At 37.8% G+C, this 6,271-nt stretch overlaps 1 non-coding gene across 1 annotated transcript; it reads right to left on the bottom strand.

Annotated features, from left to right (window-relative positions):
• Window positions 1-381: 381 nt before the first annotated feature.
• On the bottom strand, window positions 382-487 carry LOC140854501 (small nucleolar RNA R71). Its single transcript, XR_012137718.1, has one exon. It is a non-coding gene; the product is annotated as a small nucleolar RNA R71 (small nucleolar RNA).
• Between the last annotated feature and the right edge of the window lie 5,784 nt (window positions 488-6,271).

Raw genomic sequence — 6,271 nt, 5'->3', positions numbered from 1 at the left:
CACCTGGTGAGGCTAATCCTCCACGCTCATTGAGAGAATACTTCACTCCATCCTCGTATACCTACTCTCCATGCATTCAAGCACCTCCAGTAGAAGCTACCCAATATGAGATTAAGTCTAGCATTATTCAAATGTTGCCATCGTTCTATGGACTTAGTAACGAAGACCCATACAAACACTTGGATGAATTTCTTGAAATTTGTACCACAGTAAAAATTCAAAACTTCTTAGATGATGCCCTTAGGTTGAAACTGTTTCCTTTCTCACTTAAGGACAAAGCCAAACATTGGTTAAACTCCTTAGACTCTATAACCATTTCAACTTGGGATCAGCTTCAGAGAGAATTTCTTAAAAAATACTTTTCAATCGGAAAAATAAATCAAATTAGAAAAGCTATCACCAGTTTTTCCCAATTGGAGGGTGAACTTTTTCATGAGACATGGGAAAGGTTAAGGGACCTCATTCGTAAATGTCCACACCATGCTGTCCCTAAATGGCAACTTTGTCAGTATTTTTATGATGGTCTATCGGAGAAACACCGACAAATGGTTGATGCATCATGTGGTGGGACATTCATGCTAAAGAGTGAGGATGAAGCCTGGCAGCTCTTTGAAATACTCAGTGAGAATTTCCTACATCATATGTCTGCCACTTCTAGAGAACAACCCATGCTTCAACAAAAAAGAAGTGGAATTTATCAGATTGGAAACATCATGGATATCCACAGTAAGGTAGATGAACTGTCCCAAAAATTAGACCATCTTCTAAGTACTGGACAATCCCCGATTCCACCTAACCCAATCCAAGAAGTTTGTGCATTATGTGCAAGTCCGAACCATTTTGTTAGTGAATGCCCAGCCGCACCTCAATTTTCTAAGTTTGTACACGAGCAGGTTCAGCAAGCTCAAGTCCAACAAGCTCGCAGACCAGGAAACGATCCATATTCGAACACTTATAATCCCGGTTGGAGAGACCATCCAAATTTTTCTTGGAGACCACAACCCGTGGTTGGCCCTGCCGCACCTCGACCTCAATATCAGGACCCAACATATAGGCATGGACCATACCATCAATTTCAAAATGCTCCTCAACCGTCTACTACTGGTCACAGCTTAGCTTTTGAGGAAGAAGTTCTGAAATTACTAGAATGATTAGAAGTCAACACTCAGATCCTTAACTCCCACACACAATCCATTGCTAAGCTAGAGACCCAACCAAATAGGTCAACTAGCGACTGCATTCAGTAGGAGGGAAGGAGAAAATTATCTAGCCAACCCGAGAGCAACCCAAGAGGGCAATTTGTGATTGAGAGCTCTAATATCCTAGAAGCTTTTTCTGAACATGCCAAATCAATCATGACTCTGAGAAGTGGGAAGGTCATTGAACACACTAGTAAAACCAATGAGACCGACCCTAAACCTCTAACCGAATCCAAATCACCCAAGAACAAGGAGGACCTTAAAATAGAGAATGAACCAACTGCACCGGAATCATCTTACTTGCCTAAAGCCCCATTTCTGGATGCCCTGAAAGCTCCTATTCCTGTAGATAAGAAGGGAGGAAAACTTGATGAGATGTTGGAATTATTTAAGCAAGTCCAAATTAATCTTCCCTTTTTAGATGCAATTAAACAGGTCCCTACTTATGCTAAATTTTTGAAGGATTTGTGCACCCAAAAACGTAAATCTAGATCACAAATCCTAAAGAAAGTATGCCTCACTGAACAAGCTAGTTCTATCTTCCAGCATGCCACTCCTCCAAAGCTTAAAGACCCAAGAGCCTCCATCATTTCCTATGTTATAGGAGATTATCACATTGAAAAAGCTCTTCTGGACTTAGGGGCAAGTGTGAATCTTTTACCTAGTTTGGTGTTTGAACTTTTTGGATTGGGAGAACTGAAACCCACATCAGTCACACTGTAGTTAGCTGACATATCAATTAAAGAACCACGTGGAATGCTTGAGGATGTCTTTGTCAAGGTAGATGAGTTTTACTTTCCAGTTGATTTTCTGGTTCTCGACATGGAACTAAGTAGCAACCCAAGATAAATTCCCATTATCTTAGGATGACCCTTCCTAGCTATGGCAAATGCATGCATTAATTGTAGGACAGGAGTCATGGATGTATCGTTTGGGAATAAGAAACTGAGACTGAATGTGTTTGGTACTTCCCAAGGACCATCAATGGATAGTTGCTTCGAAGTAGATACACTAGAAGACATTATAGAAGATACAACACCCACAATTCTAGCACCAGACCCCTTAGATACTTGCTTGGCTCACTTTGGAGTGTATGACTTTGAGGGATATATGAAATAAGTTAACACCTTCTTGGATACACCACACGATAAAACCACTCCTCCATGGACAATCAAGTATGAGCCATTGCCCACCTTTTGTTGGTTTTATTGCATATGACGTCTTGCTGAAGATGTTAAACTTAGTACTTTTTGGAAGGCAATCCAAATTTTTTTTATTTTATTTTAACTGATCTTTATTTTTTTTTTAATAAAGGACCGCTCTGTATGGAAGAGTCTGTCAATAAACTTGATGTCTGGCTGAAGACGTAAAACTTAGCGCTTGTTGGGAGGCAACCCAACGATTTCATATTTTTTTTTACTTTATTGCAGCTAAAAGAATTTAGAACAAGAGCCTATTAATCAATAAAGCTATCTTCAACTTTCGAAGCAAAATTATCCCAGGTGCACTCTCTCCTTTTATTTTCTTTACTTTCCTACTCCATTGAGGACAATGTTGATTAAGTTGGGGGGAAGGAAATACAAATTAATCAAATCCTCGAGTATAGTCAGAAATAATTAGTTTTGTGTATCCAAATTTTATTTTGATTAAGATTCAATTAGGCATCCTAATAAATGAATGATTAACGGTCAAGATAATTTTAGAGATACTGAGGAATAAAGAAAACCCAATAAATGGTAGGGTTTAGACTAGACCAAATTTTAGGAGTGATTCTACAACCCTCTTCTTACTGATCTCAATAAAGAATCTGCTTCATGAGAGATTGGGTGGAAAGGTCGAGGTATGCAAAAATTCTCCTTAAATTTACTTTAAAAAAAAAAAAAAAGAACATTGGTTTCCTACAAGTAACCGATCCCTTTCACCTAAGTAAGCGTTGTGGTTCGCGTAAAAAGGTGGGCAATGTTAAAAAAAAAATGGATAATAAGGAGACTAAATTGCAAGAAGATAATAAACCCCTCTCACATTAAGTTAGAGGATTTAAAGAGTAAAGTGGGAAGTTGGTGAAAGAAAAGCTCTTGAAATTTTTTAGTTAATACTCAGCCACTAATTGGGTCAAATTGATAATCCAATGAAGTATCTCTTTAATGGTCTGATCAGGTATCATCTATCTTTTGGATGCCTAACCTAATTTTTTATTCAAGATCGAGTCGGTACACAATGTTGATATATCTATTTTACTAGAGGACGAGCAAAATTCAAGTTGGAGAGTATGATAAACACTTAATTTAAGTCATTTAAAGCTAAAAATTATATTTAATTTATTTTATTTATTAAGAATTTGATGCTTCTTTTTATGTTTTATAGGAAAGGTACTCGCCGATACAAAGAGTCCGATTCATAGATCAAAAAGACTCAAGTTTGAAGAAAATTAGACTTAAAATAAAATTAAAATAAAAGAAAGATGCATACGGTATTATAGAAAATGAAGATACTATGTAAGGAACCCAAAAGGATATAGATATCATTGTAAAGAAACAAAAGTTTCTTTTTGGAATAAAAAAAAAAGTGTTAATGTGAATGGAATGGACACGGGGGCACAGCACGACAGTGGGTGCGACAGCGGACGCGGCAGCAGGCGCACAGGACGGTGGGTTCGCGGGAAATTTGGCATGACAGACACAGTGGCGAGGGATCTGGAAATTAAAAGAAAAAATTTAATTTTTGAAAATACTTCAAGAGGATCTTTAGTCTCACATCAAAAAATCATGTAAAACTCCTCCCTCCTAACACCTATAAAAAGGCTTTTGTACTCCCATTGGAGGAGGAGCCCAGAAATTCTTCTAGAGCCTTGCATAGAGGAATAGAAAGAGACTACTTCATGAGCAGCTAGGCTAGCAGTCTCGGGAGTGGAGAAAAAATTTTGTAACGACACAGAGATGGTTTATTGTTCTAAACTTTCTTGTATTTCTTTATATGCAATAAAGATTATGCTTTTTATTTAAATCATCATGAGTTCTTTATTTGCTATCTTTCATATGCTTTTATTTATGCTTTTCTGTTAGATTAATATTAGGAACAACTTTTATTTTTCAGAGATGTGCCGTGATCTACGGGTATGGGGCGTGCCGAGGAAAGAAGAGTTGTTTACCTAGTAATTTTGGAGACACGCCGTGATCTATGGGTACGGGGTGTGCCGAGAAAAGATAGGTATTTTTTTTAAGATTAATCGCATCTATTTAATTAAAAAAAGAGATACAACTCTGCTAGTGCAAATTAATTCAAAACTCTCAAGCTCTTTATTTTCTAATTACATCAATTTTAAGATAATTTATTTTCTAAATCAAAAACAACGCTTCTTTCTTTTATTTTGTAATCTCAACTTAGCCCAAGGTCTCTGAGGATACGATCTCGACTCATCCTACCTACGTAGTGAGTAGAGTTATTTTTGATGCTATCAATGACTACGCATCAGGTTGCTGCAGAACTTTAGGAAGGATCACCAGCTCCATAAGGAGTTGGTGAATGTCGTGGGAGGATCTTCTTCTGATTGTTGACCCTTTAAGAAAGGAAAGAAGAACAAGAAGAAGAAGGATAAGATGGTGCAGCCGCATGCTGGGACGTCTGCACAGGGTCAGACCAAGAAGTGCAAGATAGACCAGAGCCAGGCAGAGTGCTTCTTTTGCAAGAAGTAGGGCACTAGAAGAGAACTGTCCTCTATAAATTGCCTCCCTAGACCCGAACAGGCCAAAGAAGAAGCAAGGTAATTATATGATAACACCTTGCAACTTTTCCATTTGTGATACTACTACCTGGATATTGGATACCGAAAGCCCTTATCATATCTGTAATTCGATACAGGGTCTGTAGGTCAGTAGGAGATTTGATGAAGGTGAGAGGTTCCTGAACGTTGGAGATGGAAGCAAAGTTTCAGTTCTAGCTTTAGAAATCATGAACCTTGTAATCAACTCTCGTAATGTAATTCTGAGTGAATGTCACTATTGTCCAAGTTTTTTATTAAATATTATTTCTGTAGGCCTTTTGATCATGTACAGTTATAATTTTTAATAAAAAAAAATATTTGCAATATCATTTTGAATGGTGTTACAATGTTTGTTGGACAACTAAATAATAGAATTTACTTACTATCACAGCCTGTTAATATGGTTCAAACCTTCGATAAATTCCTAGAATGGATAATATGTCAGAAGTCTACCTTTGGCACTGTAGGCTAGGTCATATCAATAAGAACAGGATAAACAGGTTGGCTCAAGAAAAATTCTTGAAGTTGGTGATTGTGAATCACTTCCAACCTGTGAGTCCTGTCTTCTTGGGAAGATGACTAAGTCACCTTTTACTGAAAAAGGTGAGCGAGCCAGTGAACTCTTGGGTCTAATACATTCTGATGTATGTGGACTCATAAGCTCAAGTGCAAGAGGTGGATATTTCTACTTCATAACCTTCACAGATGACCTATCGAGGTATGAGTATGTCTACTTAATGAAGCATAAGTCAGAGTCATTTGAAATGTACAAACTATTCGAAATGAGGTAGAAAAATAAATTGGGAAGTGTATTAAAATTCTTCGATCTAATTGAGGAGGTGAATATCTTTCCAATGAGTTTCTGACATATCTTGAAGAGAATGGGATTCTCTCTCAGTGGACTCCTCCTGGAACACCACAGCATAATGGTGTGTCTGAAAGGAAGAATCGGACCTTGTTGGACATGGTTCGATCCATGATGGGGTTTGCTGGTCTGCCGATCTCCCTCTAGGGATATGCACTCGAATCGACTTGTTTCCTTCTAAATAGCATTCTGAGTAAGTCTGTAACAAAAAGTTATATGAGATATGGATAGGACGTAAGCCAGTACTCTCGCACCTTAAGGTTTGGGGGTGTCCGGCTTATGTTAAATGTTTAATTACGGACAAGCTTGGACCTAGGTCTGACAAGTGTTATTTCATAGGGTACCCAAAAGAGACCAAAGGATATTATTTCTACCTAGCTGATGAGCAAAAGGTGTTTGTCAGCCTTAAGCAATCTTTTTGGAAAAAGAGTTCCTTGGTGAAGGGAC

This window comes from Elaeis guineensis, unplaced genomic scaffold (genome assembly GCF_000442705.2).
Source record: "Elaeis guineensis isolate ETL-2024a unplaced genomic scaffold, EG11 Super_Scaffold_37222, whole genome shotgun sequence".
NCBI lineage: Eukaryota > Viridiplantae > Streptophyta > Magnoliopsida > Arecales > Arecaceae > Elaeis > Elaeis guineensis.
This window is presented reverse-complemented; position numbering and strand designations above follow the sequence as displayed.